Below are 23,010 nucleotides of genomic sequence, written 5' to 3' on the forward strand. Positions count from 1 at the left end.
TGTGTTGTGATCTTAGGGTTCTGTTGGGTAATGAGCATTGTGAGGCCAAGTAGTTTAAGTAATTGTCTGAATTGATTCTTGTTTGTCACGGATGCATTTGAAGAGTTGTGTGTTATTGGTCTTTGTTTAAGTTTAGTTGTAGATGATACTTTGTAGCCACAATCTATGTTTTGCTAGATATGATCTGTTTGTATGATACTTTGCAGCCACAGTCTATGTTTTGCTAGTTTAGGTCTAATATTTAGATATTATCTGTCATATAACAACTGCTTGTTTTTCTTGTGTATGGAGGTTTACTCGGGACACAAACTCGCTACTTGTTAGGAATATTACTCGAGTGTTTACAAACAAATTTGATGGTCCCTACTACAGCTGAACATGTGTGCCTCAAGAGAAATACTTCCTTGAGTTTTCTTTTAAGTGTTCTTTCAGCCCTTCTTATATATATAATTACGCTTCTTTTTTTTACTGACATTACCTTTTGTATTTGTAGAAAACACACCATTGGGATCCTTTGATAACATGGACTATCCAGTATTATTTCAATGAGATCTGTTTAAGGCGAATGAAAGGCATGGTTAGCACCGCAAGAACTAGACGAAATAAACCTTAATGGATTGGAAAAACTCTATGGAAAACAATGACTGTGTACTGGGACACTGATGAAGCTCAAGAAAGAAGTCAAATATATTCAAATGCCCGTCTGTCTGACCGTAACGGTCTAGGTCCTCACATACATTTCTCAAGGTCGAAGTCATATCAGCAAATCCAAGACAAATTAGTGAGTCTTCTCTCTGTTTACTCCTTTGCAACTTTAATCTGATGTTTCTCTATTTATCTATTACTTGTTTTTTTTTCATTACAAGAAGAGCAATTGGGCAGAGCTGTCAGTATTGGTGACGTTTTGATCAAAACACATACAAAACCTGATGGGACGTATGTTGATCGAAAGGCGGAGAAGATTGTAGAGTTATATCAAAAGAATTTGCAATTGAGGCAGTCTGAGCTCAAGGCAGAAACTTCTGCTGTTTCAGATGGCACTTCGCGGGAACGGGAGCTCACAGCTGAGGAATGTACAACCATATTTCTTCAGGTAACGTTTTATGTTTCCCAATTTAGTGTTTTCGAGTTCAATTTTCATTCTCTATTCTCAGCTTTTATCATACTTTGCAGTCCACTGAGAGGGATTCGAGAGGCGTTCCTTATAGAGTAGGAAGCCTCATAGAGTCTCTTGTCAATGCCAAGCGGAAGCAAGCAGGTGACTCAACTTCTTTTGTGGCTTTGCAAGAACAATTATTGGAAGCTCAACGCAAGATAGAAGAGCAGGCCTCTTACAATCAGAGGCGTGAATATGAGATTGCTTTGCGTGAAGCTGAGAAATCCGTAGTTGCTGATGAGAAGAAGAAGAAGATTGAGCACTTGTCCTTATTGGAGAAGTTTTTGCGCGAAACTGATCTTTGGTTCCTGAATTTCCTCGAATCTCATTCAGCTAAGGAGACAACCACAGATCCTATCTCACCCTCTCCAGCTGCCTCTCCATTTTCATCTGCTTCATAGGTCTATGTCTTAACTCCTTCCTCAAGACTCAATATCACTTTTCAAAGTTTTTCTATATGTGTACTTGTGTTGCTTGTACTTGTGCTAAACAAAGTTCTTAGTTGTAGTGAATCAAACATGTTTTTGTAATTTGGGTTTTGTTACTTTTCTGAAATGACAATAAATTTGTGTTCATGATTATTGTATTGTGTTTATGATTCTTGTAATTTATGTTTTGTTTTCTCAGCAAGGTTTCCATCTTTAGAACATTCATATTTGTATTCTGATAACAACAATAGTCGCAATTTAGTCATCAAAAATGTCATCAAGTAGTCGGTTCTTGATGACAATTTAGTCACTAAATTTTCCGACTAAATGACATTTCAGTCGCAACTCAGTCTTAAATATAGTGACAACATAGTCGTAAATTTTAACGACTAATTACCTACAACGAGTACAGAACCCTTAAGTTAATCGTTAGTTTGTCGTCTAATAGTCGCTATATTGTATGGCTATATGGTCACTATAAAGCGATTACTTAAACTTAGTTGCTTTTTAGCGACTAAAACTACGACTATAGTATTTACCGACTCTCGATTAGCGACTACCTTTAATAGTTGTTTATTTGTCGTAAAGAGGTATTTAACGACTAAACAGTGACTAATACTGAAGTCGGTAAATGTCAATTTTTTTGTAGTAGTCTAAGTGCCACCGCAACAAAGACCCTCAAGTTAAACTAGTCCCGGACTCAATCACCTCTGACGAGAGCTTACCTAACATGCATTACGAAACAACAAGTTAAAGCTAAAACGCTCCCTATAACCAATACCTTGGTACAGAGCCAAGAATCTCTAGAATTAGTGATTCTGACATTTCGTCGAACACCTTTTGGGTGCAGAAATATCTGGGCTCAAATTCTAGTTAATCAGAAAGCAATAGGCATTAGGAACAACTAATCCAAAAGGGATCTATAATCAAACTCCACCACCTAACAGACCGAGGATTCTAAACTACTCTAACCCATCCTCAGAAACCTAGTCACTACTCAGACTTTATTGCAGAAAACATAAACGATAAAATGAATGAAAACATCATAGCAAAATAATGATAACAGAACAATAACAGGATGAACAACTTAGCAATGAAAAGTGAAATACTATATAGATTAAGAGAAATCCTATTACAAAAGCGAAGAACACACAAACTGTCTGCAGAATAAAACTTAGTCTCGAAAATGTAAAGTACATGTTACTTATAGCGAAATATTCTGAAACCCTAATACTCAAAACGACACAGTATTGGGACGGATTAAAAACGGTACTCGACCCTGGTGGTCGAGTAATGGGTCGAGTGATGAGCCAAAGTCTTCTTCTCTTCCTGATGCTCGAATGTCTGGTTGAGTGCGGAATTGAGAAGACTCTTAAGCTGGCAGTCGAGTAGGGATATCGAGTTGTAGATGAAGGTGGACTCGACTTGGTGGCAGAGTGATGAAACGAGTGAATGATGATGGTGGTACTCGACCATGGGGTCGAGTGGTAGTGATCAAGTGATTGACAAAAGGTGGCGATGGTGTTGCTCGATCAGGGGCTCGAGTGAATGGCGAGGGATTGTGATGGATGTGCTCGACCAATTGGTCGAGTGGTGGTGAGAAACGGTGATGTCAGCTACTCGAGCTCGTGGTCGAGTGGTGGATAGAGTCTCGCGGTCAAGTGATTTGATGTAGAGGTTGTGGCCGAGTACTTCAGGAAGTCCAGGATGACGGTACTCGAGCTCGTGGTCGAGTATGTTGATTTGATCAGGTCCGCTTCTTCCAATTAGCTCACCAGCAGCTCCAAATCACATGAAAACAACACAAATATGCAATATGCATGCATAACTATCCTAAGCATGCAAAGTGATGACAAATGATGACAAATGGTATAAAACAGTGGTGATATGATGCTAAAGTGATGACAAATGGATGCTCAAAACAAGAAAAATGTACACTTATTAGTTAGCGACTAGACAAAAGACGTAAGCAAATACTTCGCAATTTTAGGACGTAAAAAAACAGTCATTGTTGGAGCTGGATTCTCCTCCAGGAATCCACCTGCGAAAATACCAAGCCAGCCCACAAAGCCCACCAAGTAGAGGACCTACGCAACTGATGAGCCCACATACGCGAATGGGTACTTGGGCCAGATAAGCCGGGTCACCTGATGAAGGGAGATAAGCGAATAATAACCTAGGAACTGATGAGGAGATATTCACGGAGCAGACCTGATATCTCGGAACTGACCTGCCGAATATTCAGGAGGATCTCCGCAGATCCCGGACGGAGCTACCACGTGCGTAGACCTATATAAGGGAGCAAGGACGACTTGGAAGAGACGTTCAATTCAGCTTACATTCACACACATACTTTTACACTTGTAATCTCCTTTCACATTGTAAAAGCTTTTTCATAATCAATACAAAAAGTCCATTCGTTCTTAGCAATATAACTCTCAAGGTTTCAGTGAAGTTCTAGCCCTCCTTTCTCATAATCTCAATTACAAATCTCTAGTGTGGATTTCAGAACCCACAGTCATAATATAGTCTCTATTTCACTACTTCATTCCGACTCAATTCTGTCTATAAAACGAAGGTCGCAATTTACGATTATTGTCGAACCTATTTGATACTCGTGATTTTTATGTATATATATACATTGATTGAATAAACTCAATCATTATAAGTTTCTCAAAGCTTTAAATCACACTATTTGAACACAATAATCATATATATATGAAAGGAGGCTAACTCTCTTCCACAACTTGACACATAAGCACATGAGAACTTGCCACCTAGACTTCATAAGTTAAGTAATACATAATTAGTAATTAATTTAACATAACAACTAAAATAGGAGGATATAATTAATCAGAACTTGAACCATCACTCTTTTATATTTTTTTAATTCAATATATCCTCTTTAATGTTGAGATCCACTTAAGTGGCTAAAGTGATCATAAAATCCAAACATGCTACACAGATTCCTTGCAATCTAAATTTTCTAAACTTTTCTAAAATTTCATAGTCTCACAATCTAAACATATAACAAAAAAACAAGAATATATAAAATAAAAACAAAACTAAGAATCTAGAACAACAATAAAAAACAACTCAAGCACATTCGTTTTTCAGATGAACTAATATAGTTGGACTTTTCAAAAACAATTACAAATCATAATTATGTTTCAAAACCGATGCATTCAACTTTACTTTATATGAACAGACATTATATAAAACTGTTGGGAATGTCCTGAAATCAGTTATACTTATTCTAATGAAATAAAGTGGTAATGTCGAGGTTTGACATTTGTATAATATTAGGTGGTTATAATGTTTTGCTAGAGACAGCTTATAATCTATGAGTGAGAACTCATTGCTAATATTATACAAACCTACAAGGTCACACACCTAAGCAAACTGCATCAATGTTTATTATACTATATATGTTATATATGATATATATACATATATTTATGTACATGAATTTCAAAAAGGGAAAAAAAGAGTTATTGGGATTTGGCCCATTATAAATCCTAATTAGTTAGGGTTAAACGGTTGGCTATATATATGATATATTCGAAACTTTTGTAATATATACTTTTGATCATAAAACCCTAAAATAGAGAGATAAATAGTTTATCTGAGTTTTGAGATTAGATCTCAAAGGAACTAGCATTCCAGATCTGATTCAGTTTGTGTGCGTGTGGATACCGGTAGAGGCACAACATTTGGGGTGCTAAAACAACCTCGAAACAATATGATTCATCTTTTCGCTGCAGATTATCCAGGTATATTCAAAACCTATTATCTAGATTTGATTCTTTATTTACACAGTTCCTGGCAATTGAATTCGTTATTAGGATTTATAAATCGTTATAAAGAGGTACAAATTCCTACAAAAATAATTTGTAAATTGTAATACATAAACCCACACGTAATGCAGGTACTCATCTAGTATCATTAATTCTAAATCATTCTTAAGTTTAACATGTTGGTTTAAATACTTGTAAATTTCAAATTGGGAATCTCGATGTAATTCTAAATCATTAACATTTTTGTAAATTTCAAAACAAAGTTATTAAATCAATGTTTTAAGATCTTATACTAATATGGATACTCTAGAATACAGTTATGCTTGTTTTTTAGTGATTGGTATCAATAGTTTTGATCACTAATGCCTAGAATCCAAAAAAACAATTTATGACTTAAACCTTAGATTCACAAAACAATAACAATATGTGACTATATTTGGACTCATTTAATACTTGCAATTTTTTGAAATCGGAAAATCACCTTAGAGAATTGATATATACATACATATAGATGAGTGAACAAAACTCAATCATTATAAGTTTTTCAAAGCTTTAAATCATATTGTTTGAACACAATAATATCATTAATTCTAAATCATTCTTAAGTTTAACATGTTGGGTTAGAAGAAGGATTTCAGTTTTTGTAAATTTCCAAACAAAGTTATCAAATCAATGTTTTAAACTCTTATACTAATAGGGATACTCTAGAGTATAGTTATGCTTGGTTTTTAGTGATTGGTATCAATAGTTTTGATCTGTAATGCCTAGAACCCAAAAAAATAATATGTGACTTAAATCTTAGAGTCACAAGACTAACAATTTGCGACTATATTCGGACTTATTTAATACTCGCTATTTTTTGTATTCGAAAATCACCTTAGAGAATGTTATATATACATATATACTTTGAGTGAATAAAAATCAATCATTATAAGCTTTTAGCTTTAAATCATATTGTTTGAACACAATAATATCATTAATTCCAAATCATTCTTAAATTTAACATTTTGGTTTAGAAGAAGGATTGGATTTTTCAAAAACATTTAAATACAAAGTAATCAAATAAATGTTTTAAACTTTTATACTAATAGGGATACTCTAGAATACAGTTGTGATTGTTTTTAGTGATTGGCATCAATAGTGAGAAGGAAAGTTATCCCATTTGGAGAAGGAAAGCTGTCCCTTTTCCCCTGAGAACCAAATGATCAAGCTTGGGCGGGTTCCTTTGTCGGAGAGTGTTGAAGCAGCTCCTCCTCAAGAAGCTCAAACTAGGCGAGGAAGGTCGCCCCCATATTGGTGGCGGGGTAGCCCCACTCGATATGCTGCAAAAGCAAAGCATAAGGTTACTGCTAGTAAGCGGGTTGAAGTTTCTTCTTCTAAAGCAAAGAGATCCTATGGTCCCCGTGTGGGTAATGAGGATTTGCAGAGAAAATAGGGGAGTGCAAAGGACAAACCCTTGCTTATTAGAGAACCACCTCTCAATAGAGCTCATCACACTTCGCAGTAGCGCAGGCTCTCTTGTGGAGATTTAAACCACAAATCAAGGGGTAACATCTTTCCCCGAACAAGGGAGACTGTATTAGAAGGAAATGCTTCCTTCAGGAAGCGACGTTTTGAAGAAGCTGCCTCGTCAGACCACCAAGGACGGGATTCAAGCAGGGGCAGGTCTACAAAGTCCCGTCAGACTCTAGAATCTAATCTTGTTTCTTCTGCAAAAGCTCTCATTCAATCCCCTCTTGTGGATTCTCAATTGACTATTTCAGAACCTCTTCTAGCCGTAGTTAAGGCTAAGCAAGGTTTTGGTTCTCCAGCCCTAACGAGAGAGCGCCCTTTTCGTCTACAGCTCAATAAAAAGTCTAACGTTGTCACAATGTCAAAAGGAAAGGAGAAAGAAGGAGATTTGGAGCTTTCCGGTGATTCCTCAGATTTTGGAAGTGCAGCAAAAAAGAGTTTAAACTTTGATGTGTTGGTTCCTGCAGCTTCGAATATGTTATCAATTGTCCAAACTCCTTTGCCAGCTCAAAGCCTGATCGATTGCAACCTTAACTCCAATTCTTGGTATGATCAAACGGTTGAAGAAGAGGAAGAAGAAGCTGCAAAACTCAAGGCTTAAGCTGTGGAGATTATTGTTCCAATCCGGAATTCGATTTCGTGTATTCCATCTGTCGAACGATATGTCGCAATTCCCAATTCGATTCCGCTTGTTTTTGATGCATTCGACCCATTGCTTGAATCAACTATGAATGGCCTGCAGTTAGACGACGGTAATGAGAACAGTATGGATTGGGATCTACCTTTGGAAAAGGAGGATGGGGTGGATCTAGAATTGGGAGAGGATGATGAACAAGCTTATCGAGATTCAGAGTATCCCATGGAGGAGGGAGAAGGTGATCCCGCGACGAGAGACTATCTCTTTGAAGAGGTCCCGGAGGATTCGACTACGAGAACGATGATTTATTGGGTGATGAGTATTATGAAAAGGAATCAATTCCGGTGATGGAGGATCGTGAGTCTGAGCCGTTAGTAGTTGCTGATCAAATTGTTGATTCTTCACTCTCTCTTCCTATTGGGCCTAGAGTGTGGAGAAAAAAGGGAAGGCCCACTCAAGGAAGAAGGTGGAACAGAAACTCAAAGGCCCATCTGGGTCATCTGCTTTTATTGGGGCTGCGTCGAAGAAGCTCAGTAAGGCGTCCTCGAAGAAGCGGCCCTCCGACATGAAAACTGGTCCAACCAAAACAAGGAATACCAGAAAAGCTGCAGCAAGCCCGAGTAGTTATGTTTTCCCATCGTCAAAGAACAAGACATCTTTGGTTATTTTGAGTAAGGCGGGATCGTCTGATCTCCCCGATTCCAAGATATGAGGATTCTAGCATGGAACTATCAAGGGGCGGGTGCAGATCTCACAACTCGTCGACTGGAGGAAATGTGTCGTTTGTATTCTCCAGGTTTTCTTTTTTTATCGGAAACTAAAAAAGACCGTATGCATCTTCAGAATATGCAAGTGCCTTTAGGCTTTGATTCTCTCCAGACTGTTGAACCGATTGGTAACAGTGGTGGTCTTGCTCTTTTTTATTCGAAAGACTATCCGGTTAAGTTTGTTTTTCTTAATGATCGGCTTATTGATATTGAAACTATTATTGATGGAAATCGATATTACTTTTGTTATGGCGATCCGGTAGTTCAATACCGTGAATTAGTGTGGGAGCGTTTGACTCGTATTGGTATCGAGCGTTCAGATCCATGGTTTATGATTGGGGATTTTAACGAAATTACCGGAAACCATGAGAAAAAGGGTGGTAAACGTCGATCTGAATCCTCTTTTCTTCCCTTTCGTTGTATGATTGAGGACTGTGGGATGATCGAGATCCCTTCACATGGTAATTTATTCTCATGGGTGGGTCGGCGTAGTTGTAGGGTTGCGGGTCGTAGATTTCGACAACTTATTAAATACATATTAGATAGAGCTTTGGGAAATGAAGAATGGCATACAATTTTTTCCCACACAAATGTGGAGTACTTAAAACTATGGGGTTCCGATCATAGACCCCTCCTAGCTTCGATCCAGAATAGTCCTCATCGGTTTAATAAATCCTTCATCTTTGATAGAAGATGGATTGATAAACCGGGATTCAAACAATCGGTCCTCGAAGGCTGGGCTTTCCCTTCGAATGAAGGTGTTCTTTTTTTACAAAAAGTTAAAAATTGTAGGAGAACTATCTCTATTTGGAAGAAATCAAATTCTACAAATTCTGAAAAGTTGATTGTAGAGCTGCAAGATAAAATTAACTTAGCCCAAGAAGATGAGTCTTTGTCCTCAGAAGATCTTTTAGCTTTAAAATGGCAGTTATGCGACGCTTATAGGGAAGAAGAGATTTTTTGGAAATCGAAGAGCAGGGAATTGTCGTTTAAACTCGGGGATAAGAACACAAAATACTTTCATGCTATTACTAAGCAAAGAAGAGCAAAAAATAAGATTATTGGTTTATTGAACCAAGATGGTTTGTGGGTGGATAAGGAGGTGGATATTGAAAGTCTAGCGGTGGATTATTTTAAATATATTTTTACCTCCTCGGATCCACGAGAATTCCATTCCGTTCTTAGGGATGTGCCAGTTATAATTTCGGAAGCTATGAATCAGAAACATATAAAGGAATTCTCCCCAGAGGAAGTTAGACGAGCTCTGTTTTCGCTTAATCCAGATAAAGCCCCAGGTCCGGATGGGATGACTGCCCTTTTTTATCAACATTTCTGGGACTTGACAGGGCCAGATTTAATCAAATTTGTTCAAGATTTCCATGCCACAGGTTCCTTCGATAAAAAGTTAAATGCGAAAAATATTTGTTTGATTCCGTAAACAAATAGGCCTAGGAAAATGGCGGAATTTCGACCAATAAGTTTGTGTAATGTGGGTTACAAAGTTATTTCCAAGGTACTTAGTGCCCGATTGAAAAAACTTCTTCTGGAATTAATTTCGGAGACTCAATCCGCCTTTGTGTCCGGGAGACTCATAACGGATAATATTCTTATAGCTCAAGAAAATTTTCATGCTCTTCGAACAAACCCGGCATGTAGAAAGAAGTTCATGGCTATAAAGACTGACATGAGTAATGCCTATGATCGTGTCGAATGATCCTTTCTACAAGCTCTTATGGTGAAGATGGGTTTCGCTCAGAAATGGGTAGACTTGATCATTTTTTGTATCTCTTCGGTGTCATATAAAGTCCTTTTAAAAGGTTCCCCGGGAGGATTCATTAAGCCTTCTAGAGGAATTCGACAAGGTGATCCCATTTCACCTTTTCTGTTTATATTATGCACTGAAGCCTTGGTGGCAAATCTTAGAGATGCAGAGTGGCATGGTCGTATTCAAGGTCACCAGATTTCAAGAGCAAGCCCTTCTACCTCGCATCTCTTGTTCGTAAATGATAGTTTATTTTTCTCCAAAGCAGACCCCATCCAAGGTGAGGAAATCATCAAGATTCTCCGCATTTATGGCGAGGCTTCGGGACAACAGTTAAATGCTTCTAAGTCTTCAGTGATGTTTGGACATGATGTTGATAATATTAAGCGAAATGCTATTAAGGCGACTTTGGGAATCCATAAGTACGGGGGCATGGGTTCCTATCTGGGATTACCAGAGAAAATTCATGGATCCAAAGTTCAAGTCTTTTCGTTTGTGAGAGATAGACTTCAAAAATGTCTTAATACTTGGCCAGCTAAATTCTTGTCTAAAGGAGGCAAAAAGGTCCTTATAAAGTCTTGCTCAGGCTCTTCCGACATATGTTATGTCGTGTTTTCTTCTTCCTAAGGCTATACGCTCAAAACTAAGTAGTGCTATTGCTAATTTTTGGTGGAAAACTAATGAAAATAGTAATGGTATTCACTGGGTAGGGTAGGATAAGTTGTGTACCCCACACTTTGAAGGCGGCTTGGGTTTTATAACACTAGAATAATTTAATCTTGCTTTACTAGCAAAACAATTATGGCGCCTTATTAGATATCCAAACTCCCTTCTGAGTAGGGTTTTGAGAGGCAGATATTTCTGTTTTAGTGATCCTCTGCATATAGGATCTTCTAATCGTCCCTCTTTTGGATGGAGAAGTATTATGGGTTCTAAACCGTTACTAGTTTTAGGCCTTCGAAGAACAATAGGTTCAGGTATGCTGACCCGAGTTTGGGAAGATCCGTGGATCCCCACAATTCCAGCAAGACCTGCCAAGAGTGTCATTGACATAAGAGACCCTCATCTCTATGTTAATGACCTAATTGATCAATCCACACAGATGTGGAAATTGGATCGCCTTCAGGCTTTGATAGATCTCGTTGATACTTCGCTCATTTTAGGGATTTGACCAAGCCGTACCTACTTGAGTGATGGATTTAGTTGGTCGTATACTAAATCAGGTAACTATACTGTTAAATCAGGCTATTGGGTCGCGCAAAATTTATCTTGCCCTACTTGTGACCCCCCTTTTCAGGGACCAGGTTTTTTGGCACTTCAGGCACAAGTATGGAAGCTAAAACTTACGCGGAAGCTTATGCATTTCGCGTGGCAATGTATCTTTGGTTATCTTGCCACTTGCCAAAGATAGACTTATTGTCATATGGGAACAAATAAAAGATGTCCCCGTTGTGGAGAAGCAGATGAGACAATTAACCATCTTCTTTTCCATTGTCCACCCTCGAAACAAATTTGAGCATTATCGCCTATTCCTTGCTCAGGGAATGTCTTCCCTAGAAATTCCCTCTTCTATAATTTCGATTTTCTCTTTTGGCGTGGCTGAGAATTTGGAATAGGAGAAGAGGTGCTAGAACTCTTTCCATGGATACTTTGATATATCTAGAAAAGTATGAACCGTTTTGTTTTTGAAAACATAAGGGAACCTCCTCCTGAAACTTTAGCTTTGGCACTTCAAGAGGCAGCTGTTTGGAAACAAGCATCTCAAAAAGAAGATGATCCCATTCGTCCTACCCCGTTCGTAGGTTCTTCTCAACTCCCTCCCTCTTTGCTGTCTGAATGTCAACTTGATGCTTCCTGGCATGTAGATGACACTATGAGCAAGCATGGTTGGGTCCTTGTTCGTCAAGACTTGGTCATCCAGCTTGGACAGAGGAGCACTCGTCGAAGTTTATCACCGCTTCATGCGGAGTTTGACTCCCTGTTATGGGCAATGGAATGCATGATCTCTATTGGTGATACTTCTAGTAATTTTGCTTCGGATTGCTTGGATTTGATTGGTATCCTTGATAACCAAGACAATTGGCCGACTTTTCCTGCAGAATTGGCTTCTTTTGGTTCTTTAGTTTGTTTTTTTCCTTCTTTTCTGATTAGATTTCTTCCTCGTAGTTCTAATACTCGAGCAGATTGTTTAGCTAAGAAAGCTCGGACTCGTAATAGCTTTTTTCCCATGTAAGCAAATCGGTTCCTGAATGGCTCTCTCTAGCTGAGAGTCTCTTTCCGATAACTTAATATAAATGGTGTTTAATGAAAAATAAAAACTAATAGGGATACTCTAGAATACAGTTATGATTGTTTTTAGTGATTGGTATCGATAGTTTTGATCTGTAATGCCTAGAATTTTTGAAAAAAAAAAACAATTTGTGACTTAAACGTAACAGTCATAAGAAAGTAACAATTTGCCACTATATTCAGACTCATTTGATACTCGCGATCTTTGGATGGTGAATTTTGGGCTTTTATTTTGGGCGGTGAGTTTTGCCCCTTTTTATATATGTATTTTTAATGGATTTGGGCTTTGGTTTGGACAGTGAATTTTGCCTCCAATTTTGTTTTTGTTGTGACTCGTTTGCGACCGATTAAGGACTCCTCCGTATTAATTACTATGTAAACACTTAGTCGATTTTTCATTATGCGGGACTTCTCTTTCTGGATTTTGGGTTTTACTCTCAAAACCTCTGAACTCTCTTCTCTTCTCAAATCGATTTCTCTCGTCAATCTCTCCTCCGTCTCTTCTGAATCTCTCCTCAATCTCTTCTCAATATCGCCTCGATCTAATGGTACTAAAGGGAAATTCTACACGAGGTCGCAGTGGCAAATCTCAATCAGGTTCGAGGGTCTTCACTAGTCCGGATACGAAGCCAAGTGCTAGTAGGACTTAGAGGGTGAATCGTCCGAATCCTCTGAAACCAACCATTGGTAGGCGTAAAAGGCATATCCTTTGAATCCAAGCAGAGGCTTGAGTCCAAATCCTCCGGATCCAGCGCTGGTTTGATTAACCCTCCATTGAATCCAAGTGTGAGTCGGACTATGAATAATAGTCGCGGAGGTGGAAGCAGAGGAGGAATGAGTGGTATCGGAGTGTCTTCTCACTCCTCTAGTCCATCAGAGACACAATCTATGACCCAATCACATAGAAGTCTTCCATCCCAGTACCAGTAGAGGACACAACCTCTTCCTGCTCCTCAACCACCGTCTCATGTTATTCAATTAGGATAATTCTTTAGATCCTAATTTGATTAGGATAAACTCGATTATATTATGTTCTATTCTGATTAGATCTATAAATTTAATAAGATTAACTTTCTAGATAACTAATAATTTTAATTTGATTAAGATTAATTAAATTATTTATAATTCAATTAGATATATATTGGATATATATTAGTTATATTTTATTTATATTGGATATAATTTTTTAAATATAAACTAGAGTTATAAAATTAATTCCTCAACTAATATCAAGTAAATTGATGTCTTCCCTGATTTTATCAACTGTTAAAACTTAAATTTTTGTATGGCGGGTCTGCCAAAGCAGCGGTCTGCAATTGTTTAAGATTGAGACACATAGTAACGGTTACTATATAAAATAAAATTGGTTTACTTGACTAAGCTATCAAAACGGTTTGGGGCTTAGAGACATAAGATTGTATAAGATATTAGATGTCATCCACAACCAAGAATTATATTGGATATAATTAGCAAGAAGTTGCTTACCTAAATAACTAGATATTCAGGGGTGGAGCCAAAGCTCACTTGGATTCTAGTGAAATATGGATCTTGGATCATTGTACTCATTAGAGAATATTTGTTTTGAGTATAGTGTTAGTTTTCTTAATTGTTAAGAATTCTAAACTTATGAACATCATATTAATTTCTGCTTTTCTTTTTCGATAGTTATGTCAAACCCTCAAAGTTCCTATTCAGTTCGAGATGTCCTTAAGAAGGACAAATTGAATGGATCAAACCCTCCTGAATTCTTGGAAGATCTGGAGAAGAAGAAAACATTCAAGATTTCTTCTTCGGGTATCTATGTTATAGATGTAAATGTTACTACTTCTGGTTTTACTCCTTGGGTATTGGATACCGGTTGTAGTGCTCACATTTGTGTAAATGTGCATGGCCTAAACAACAGTAGAACTTTGGAGGAAGGACAAGTGGACCTACGTGTGACTAATGGAGAAAAAGTCTCTGCATTGGCCGTGGGAACATATTCGTTGTCTTTGCCTTCAGGCATGGTTTTGGAGGTTAAGAACTGCTACTATGTTCTTGCAATAAACAAGAATATCATCTCCGTTTCATGTTTGGACATGGAAGGTCATCACTTTTCGAGATGATACGTTTTATGGTAGCGCTCCATTAGAGAATGGGCTCTATGTTCTAAACCAAAGCATGCCAATTTATAACATTCATACCAAGAGATTTAAGTCTAATGGCTTGAATCCAACGTTTTTCTGGCATTGTCGTTTGGGCCATATAAACGAGAAACGCATTCAAAAGCTTCATAGTGATGGAATTTTAAACTCATTTGATTATGAATCTTATGAGACATATGAATCTTGTTTGTTGGGAAAAAATGACTAAAGCCCCATTTACCGGACAAAGTGAGAGGGCTAGTGACTTATTGGGCTTTATACATACAGATGTACTGTATGTGGGCCAACGAGTACAAATGCTAGAGGAAACTATCAGTATTTCATTACATTTACTAATGACTTTAGTAGATATGGTTATGTTTATGTAATGAAACATAAATCGGAATCCTTTGAAAAGTTCAAGGAGTTCCAGAATGAAGTACAAAATCAACTTGGGAAATCAATTAAAGTTCTTCGATCAGATCAAGGAGGAGAATATTTGAGCCAAGTTTTTAGTGATCATCTCAGAGAGTGTGGAATTGTTTCACAGCTCACTCCTCCAGGAATACCACAATGGAATGGTGTATCTGAAAGGAGAAATCAAACTTTATTGGATATGGTTCGATCGATGATGAATCACACAGATCTTCCATCATCCTTTTGGGGATATGCTTTAGAAATATCTGCGTTTATGCTCAACAGATGTCCATAAAAATCAGTTGAGAAGACACCATATGAGATATGGACTGGAAAGGTTCCTAATTTGTCTTTTCTGAAAATTTGGGGTTGTGAAGCTTATGTCAAACGATTGATTACTGATAAGCTTGGACCCAAATATGATAAGTGCTATTTCGTAGGTTATCCAAAAGAGACCAACGATTATTACTTTTACCACCCTACTGACAACAAAGAGTTTGTTGCTCGAAATGGTGCCTTTTTGGAAAGAGAGTTTCTTTCAAAAGGAACTAGTGGGAGTAAAGTATTACTCGAAGAAGTTCGAGAACCACATGGTGATGTTCCAACTTCTCAGGAAGAACATATGTTTGGATCTACGAAGAGTCGTAGAACCTATACATGTGGAACCTGAGGTACGTAGGTCCGAAAGGAGCCGTCACGAACCCGATAGATTTGGAGATTGGGTGACGGATGATCATGCTCTATTTCTTATAGAGAGTGATGAACCTATGTCTTACGAAGAAGCGCTGATGGGCCCCGATTCCGATAAGTGGTTAGAGGCCGCAAAATCCGAAATGGAATCCATGTCACAAAACGAAGTATGAACTTTGGTTGATTTACCTGATGGTGTAAAAGCCATAAAGTGTAAATGGATTTTTAAGAAGAAAATTGACATGGATGGTAATATATAGATATACAAAGCTAGACTATGATGAAACCTATTCTCTAGTCGTAATGCTTAAGTCCATTCAGATTCTCCTAGCAACTGCTGCTCATTATGATTATGAGATTTGGCAAATGGATGTGAAAACAACTTTCCTTAATGGAAATCACGAAGAGGATGTGTACATGACACAACCTGAAGGTTTCACTATTCTTGAGGCTGCTAGGAAGGTATGCAGGCTTCATGGTTTCATTTATGGATTAAAGCAAGCATCTCGGAGTTTGAATCTTCGTTTTAATGAGGCAATCAAAGAGTTTGATTTCATTAGAAACGAAGAAGAACCTTGTGTTTACAAGAAGACTAGTGAGAGCACAGTCGCATTTCTGGTATTGTATGTAGATGACATACTGCTCCTTGGAGATGACATTCCTTTGCTTCAGTCTGTAAAGACTTGGCTTGGAAGTTGTTTCTCGATGAAAGACATGGGTGAAGCTGCCTATATTCTTGGATAAGAATCTATAGAGATAGATTAAACAAAATAATTGGACTAAGTCAAGATACTTATATAGATAAGGTCTTGCACATGTTCAATATGCATGATTCTAAGAAAGGCTTTATACAATGTCTCATGGTATAACTCTTAGCAAGACTTAGTGTCCTTCGACGCATGATGAGCGAGAGCGGATGAGTAAGATTTCATATGCTTCTGCTATAGGATCTATCATGTATGCTATGCTCTGCACTCGCCCAGATGTTGCATGTGCTTTGAGCATGACGAGCAGATACCAATCTGATCCAGGTGAAAGTCACTGGATAGTAGTCAAGACCATCCTTAAGTACTTGAGAAGAACTAAGGATAAGTTTTTGGTCTATGGAGGAAGTGAGGAACTTGTTGTGAGTGGTTCTACTGATGCCAGCTTTCAAACAGACAAAGATGTTTTCCGATCGAAATCACGATTTGTCTTTTGTCTAAACGGAGGAGAAGTGAGTTGGAAGAGTTCCAAACAGAGCACTGTGGCAGACTCTACAACTGAAGCTGAGTATATAGCTGCTTCTGAAGCGGCTAAGGAGGCTGTTTGGATTAGGAAGTTCATTACTGAACTTGGTGTGGTTCCTAGTATTTCTGGCCCCATTGATCTTTACTGTGATAACAATGGTGTCATAACGCAAGCAAAAAAACCTAGATCACACCAGAAATCCAAACACATACAAAGGCGATATCACCTCATTCGTGAGATTAATGATAGAGGTGATGTGAAGATTAGCAGAGTTTCAATGAATGCAAATGTTGCTGATCCTTTTACTTAACCTCTTCCACAGCCGAAGCATGAGAGTCATATTGCTGCGATTGGCATTAGATTTATAAAGATGTGATCTTATTTCTAGTGTGAAGTTTTTCTTTTATGATATGATGTTCATGTTAAAAGAAATTTGGATTTATTTTTAAATTAATGAAATTTGTTTCAGTATTATTTATTTATTTGATAATTAAATAATAGTCCCAAATAATTTATATCATTCTTATAGGTCATCAAGTACGTGACTTGATCATGAAACCCTGTAAGTGAAAAATGACATTAAAAAATTGATTATAGAGTCAGAATCGTTTATCACTTAAGATAATGAGTTCTGAGTTATAATGATTCCTGAACTGATATGTAGAAACTTCAACTTCTTATTAAGTCCCTAGTCAAGGTTATTAAAATGGGACATTAATAACTAAGAATGACTAGTATGTGAGGTGACTGATGACTAAGTTTCATGGAGTCATTAATATGTGGTATTAAAGTCAATCACATAGATATGTGTTCGAGAACACAGTATTGGACTGACCCGTTATGAGAACTCTACAAGATTGTTATATGAGTGTCATAAGAGTTTCTCATCACAACTATAGAGTATAGTTCTTTGACCTGAGTTCGTCATGATTTCTTACTCATGGATTAGTTCGCTTTGACTCTGTCAAACATCAGCCGAAAAGGTGATTATAAAGACAAGTGATTGGGCGCGTTATGAATTGTATAAGGAACAGGCATGGAACAAGATGGGATTTGTCCCTCCCATATAACGGGAGATAAATATCTTTGGGCCTATCGAAGATTTGATACTGAGAAATGCGTGGCCGCGCTCAAACGAGGTAAATGTCAGTCGTTTGTTTTATCAGTAAAAATCAGAGTTCGATAAACATAGTCTAGCTGAATAAGGATCATAATTTCTTGCCTTATGCTCAGATCGAGATATAGAGACAAAGGGATTATGGGAATAGATGATTCCAGTACAAGTGAGAGATTGTTGGGAATGTCCTGAAATCAGTTGTATTTTATTCTATTTAAAGTGGTAATGTCGAGGTTTGACATTTGTATAGTATTAGGTGGTTATTATGTTTTGCTAGAGACCGCTTATAATCTATGAGTGAGAACTCATTGCTAATATTATACAAACCTACATGATCACACACCTAAGCAAACTGCATCAATGTTTATTATACTATATATGTTATATATGATATACATATATTTATGTACATGAATTTCAAAACGGGAATAAAAAGAGTTATTGGACTTTGGCCCATTATTAATCCTAATTAATTAGGGTTAAACGGTTAGCTATATATATGATATATTAGCAACTTTTGTGATATGTACTTTTGATCGTAAAACCCTAAAATAAAGAGACAAATAGTTTGTCTAAGTTTTGAGATTAGGTCTCAAAGGAACTAGCATTCCAGATCTGATCCAGTTTGTGTGCGTGTGGATACCGGTAGAGGCACAACACTTGGGGTGCTAAAACAACCTCGAAACAATATGGTTCATCTTTGCGTTGCAGAATATCCAGGTATATTCAAACCCTATTATCTAGATATAATTCTTTATTTACACAGTTCCTGGTAATTGAATTCGTTATTAGGATTTATAAATCGTTATAAAGAGGTACGAATTCCTACAAAAATAATTTGTAAATAGTAATACATAAACCCACACGTTGTGCGGGTACTCATCTAGTATCATTAATTCTAAATCATTCTTAAGTTTAACCTGTTGGTTTAAAAGAAGAATTTGATTTTTTGTAAATTTCAAAACAAAGTTATCAAATCAATGTTTTAAATTCTTATACTAATAGGGATACTTTAAAGACAGTTATGCTTGTTTTTTAGTGATTGGTATCAATAGTTTTGATCTATAATGCCTAGAATCCAAAAAAACATTTATGACTTAAAACTTAGAGTCACAAAACAGTAACAATATGCGACTATATTTGGACTCATTTAATACTTGCGATTTTTTTAAATCGGAAAATCTCCTTAGACAATTGATATATATATACATATAGATTGAGTGAACAAAACTCAATCATTATAAGTTTTTCAAAGCTTTAAATCACATTCTTTGAACACAATAATATTATTAATTCTAAATCATTCTTAAGTTTAACATGTTGGGTTAGAAGAAGGATTTGATTTCTTGTAAATTTCCAAACAAAGTTATCAAATCAATGTTTTAAACTCGTATACTAATAGGGATACTCTAGAGTATAGTTATGTTTGGTTTTTAGTGATTGGTATCAATAGTTTTGATCTGTAATGCCTAGAATCCAAAAAAACAATTTGTGACTTAAATCTTAGAGTCATAAGACAGTAACAATTTGTGACTATATTCGGACTTATTTAATATTCGCTATTTTTTGTATTCGAAAAATCACCTTAGAGAATGTTATATATACATATATACTTTGATTGAATAAAAATCAATCATTATAAGCTTTTAGCTTTAAATCATATTGTTTGAACACAATAATATCATTAATTACAAATCATTTTTAAATTTTACATTTTGGTTTAGAAGAAAGATTGGATTTTTCAAAAACATTTAAATACAAAGTAATCAAATCAATGTTTTAAACTCTTATACTAATAGGTATCAATAGGGATACTCTAGAATACAGTTATGATTGTTTTTTAGTGATTGGTATCAATAGTTTTGATCTGTAATGCCTAGAATTTTTGAAAAAAAAACAATTTGTGACTTAAACCTAACAGTCATAAGACAGTAACAATTTGCCACTATATTCAAACTCATTCGATACTCGCGATTTTTGGATGGTGAATTTTGGGCTTTTATTTTGGGGGGTGAGTTTTGCCCCTTTTTATATATGTATTTTTAATGGATTTGGGCTTTGGTTTGGGCGGTGAATTTTGCCTCCAATTTTGTTTTTGTTGTGACTCGTTTGCGACCTATTAAGGACTCCTTCTCGTTAATTACTATGTAAACACTTAGTCGATTTTTCATTATGCGGGACTTCTCTTTCTGGATTTTGGGTTTCACTCTCAAAACCTCTCAACTCTCTTCTCTTCTCAAATCGATTTCTCTCCTCAATCTCTCCTCAGTCTCTTCTGAATCTCTCCTCGATCTCTTCTCAATCTCTCCTCGATCTAACGGCGACAAAGGGTAATTCTACACGGGGTCGCAGTGGCAAATCTCAATCAGGTTCGAGGGTCTTCACTAGTCCGGATACGAAGCCAAGCGCTAGTAAGTCTTAGAGGGTGAATCGTCCGAATCCTCTGAATCCAACCAATGGTAGGCGTAAAAGGCTGATCCTTTGAACCCAAGCAGAGGCTTGAGTCAAAATCCTCCGTATCCAGCGGTGGTTTGATTAACCCTCCATTGAATCCAAGTGTGAGTCGGACTATGAATAATAGTCGCGGAGGTGGGAGCAGAGGAGGAAGGAGTGGTGTCGGAGTGTCTTCTCACTCCTCTAGTCAATCAGAGACACAATCTATGATCCAATCACATAGAAGTCTTCCATCCCAGTACCTGCCGAGGACACAACCTCTTCCTGCTCCTCAACCACCGTCTCCTGTTATTCAACAACCGCCTTTTGCTCCTCAAAATGACAAAGAGGAAGATGACGAAGAAACAGATGATGACGACAACGACATACCAATCCAAGAAGATGATGAAGAAGAAGAAAATCCAGACCAAGACTACCAAGAGCTGTTAGATTGTTTGCTTAATCTTCAAGGCCGCCAACATTTACTTTTTCTGTCCAAGGTTCCTATCCCAGGCGTTGAAACTCTCTGGTAATTTCGCTCTCTCTCATTCTCTCGCTCTCCTTTTCTTCCTATTGTTGATGTGTTTAGAGCACTGCTAGAGATTGATTTGTGATTTATGATTGTGATTGTGCTAGAGTTTAGAGCACTCTCTAGTTACACTAGTTCTTGTGATTTTTTATTGTGATTGTGCAAGAGTTTAGATCACTCTCTAGTTCCTTTAGTTCTTGTATTTGTGATTGAGCACAGCTAGAGATGGATCTTTTTCTTGTATTTGTGATTGAGCACTGCTATAGTTTGTCTTTATAGAGACTAGTTCTCTATTTTTAATATAGGTTTAACATGCATAAATATAAACTACCTCGGGCGATTGCTGAAGTATTTAGGAGGAAATTTGATGGTCCATACTTCAATTGGAAGGTTACTATTTTTAGCATCCAAGAGAGATATTTCAGGAGTTTCGCGGTAACAATTTCACTTTTATCTTTCAAATTCTTATTGTTACTCATTTACTAATTATCCGTGCTAACTTATCTCTTTAATTTGTACCATGTAGAGGATGTTCTATTTGGATCATGGGCTTACTGAGGCTGTTAGAGAGGGGTTCAAAATGTTAGCCCAAAAGCGTATGAAGGGCATTGTTAGTGAAGTTAAGAGGAGTGGTGTACAACCTCTTTGGATTCGTGGTAAACTTTGGGATCTGATGTGGGTTCATTGGAACACCAGTCGTGTAGTGGTGAGGAGTGAAAGTGCTTCACAATGAAGAAAATCCAATTGTGGCGATCTTGGTCTCTACAGATATGCATCCGACAGAAATCGTTTGTGCAAGTTTACGAAGAATTGGTAACATTCCTCTGATTTTTATCCAAACAATTCACTATTCTTATATATTAATTACATGATTTTAATGTGTTTCAATTTCATTGTAGGAGGACATATATGGGCGCCCTGTATAAATTGGGGAAGTGTTTATGAAAACACATACTCGGGAAGTGTTTATGAAAACACATACTCGAAGCGGACCTGATCATGTCAAACCACTCGACCCCCTGGTCGAGTAGACGCTTCACGACCTCAATAGACCACTCGACCCCCTGGTCGAGTAGAAGACTTCACTACTTCACTTCACCACTCGACCGCCTGGCCGAGTACCACCATGAGAGTCACTCGATCACTTCACTCGACCACCTGGTCGAGTATCATCACCTCCACCACTTGACCATCCCTCGATCACGCCACTCTACCACAAAGTCGAGTATCACCATCACCATCACTCGACTACATACTCGATTGCCAGCTTCAGAGTCTTCTCCATTCCGCACTCAACCAGACACTCGAGCACAAGGAAGAAAAGAAGACTCCAGCTTATCACTCGACCGCTCACTCGACCACCTGGGTCGAGTACCGTTCTTAATCCGTCCCACTACTGCGTCGTTTTGAGTGTTAGGGTTTTGGAATATTTCGCTATAAGTAGCATGTATTTTACATTTTCGTTTATCTAAGTTTTATTCCGCAGACACTTTGTTCTTCACATTTTGTAATCCGGATTTCTTTTAATCTATTCAGTATTCAACATTTTGCTTTTGATTTCGTTTACTTTTGTTCATCCTGTTATCATCATGCTATTACTTTGTTGTTATCATGTTTTCATTCTATTCAACGTTTATGTTCTCTACAATGATGTCTGAGTAGTGAATAGGTTTCTGAGGATGGGTTAGAGTAGTTTAGGATTCTCGGTATGCTAGGTGGTTGAGTTTGATATATAAATCCCTTCTGGATTAGTTTTTCTTAATGCCTATTGCTTTCTGATCAACTGGAATTTGAGCCCAGACATTTCCGCGCCCAAAAGGTGTTCGATGAAATTTCTGAACCACTAATTCCAGAGATTCGTGGCTCTGTACCAAGGTATTGGTTGCACAGAGCGTTTTGGCTTTAACTTGTTGATTCGTAATGCATGTTAGGTTAGCTCTCGTCAATGGTGATGGAGTCTGGGACTGGTTTAACTTGAGGGTCTCTGTTGCGGTGGCACTTAGATTTGGTTACCGAACTTGTTATCTAGGGATAATTTATTGAGCATGTTAATCACCTGTAAACTGAAGAAACGAAACTACTCAATTACCCCATCCTTGGGAATTCTTTATCTGATTGATTTT

The 23,010-nt window shown here is 37.4% G+C and overlaps 4 pseudogenes across 4 annotated transcripts; all 4 read left to right on the top strand.

Moving 5' to 3' along the window:
• Positions 1-256: 256 nt before the first annotated feature.
• Positions 257-1,557, top strand: AT3G30744 (annotated as a pseudogene; the record flags this gene model as incomplete). The annotated part of the gene is made up of 1 exon: positions 257-1,557.
• Positions 1,558-8,238: 6,681 nt separating this feature from the next.
• AT3G30745 lies at positions 8,239-12,342 on the top strand (annotated as a pseudogene; the record flags this gene model as incomplete). Its single annotated transcript has 1 exon — positions 8,239-12,342.
• Positions 12,343-14,098: 1,756 nt separating this feature from the next.
• Positions 14,099-17,277, top strand: AT3G30747 (annotated as a pseudogene; the record flags this gene model as incomplete). Its single annotated transcript has 1 exon — positions 14,099-17,277.
• Positions 17,278-20,495: 3,218 nt separating this feature from the next.
• AT3G30746 lies at positions 20,496-22,784 on the top strand (annotated as a pseudogene; the record flags this gene model as incomplete). The annotated part of the gene is made up of 1 exon: positions 20,496-22,784.
• Positions 22,785-23,010: the final 226 nt, after the last annotated feature.

The sequence above is a fragment of the Arabidopsis thaliana genome, chromosome 3 (genome assembly GCF_000001735.4).
Source record: "Arabidopsis thaliana chromosome 3, partial sequence".
Taxonomy (NCBI): Eukaryota; Viridiplantae; Streptophyta; class Magnoliopsida; order Brassicales; family Brassicaceae; genus Arabidopsis; species Arabidopsis thaliana.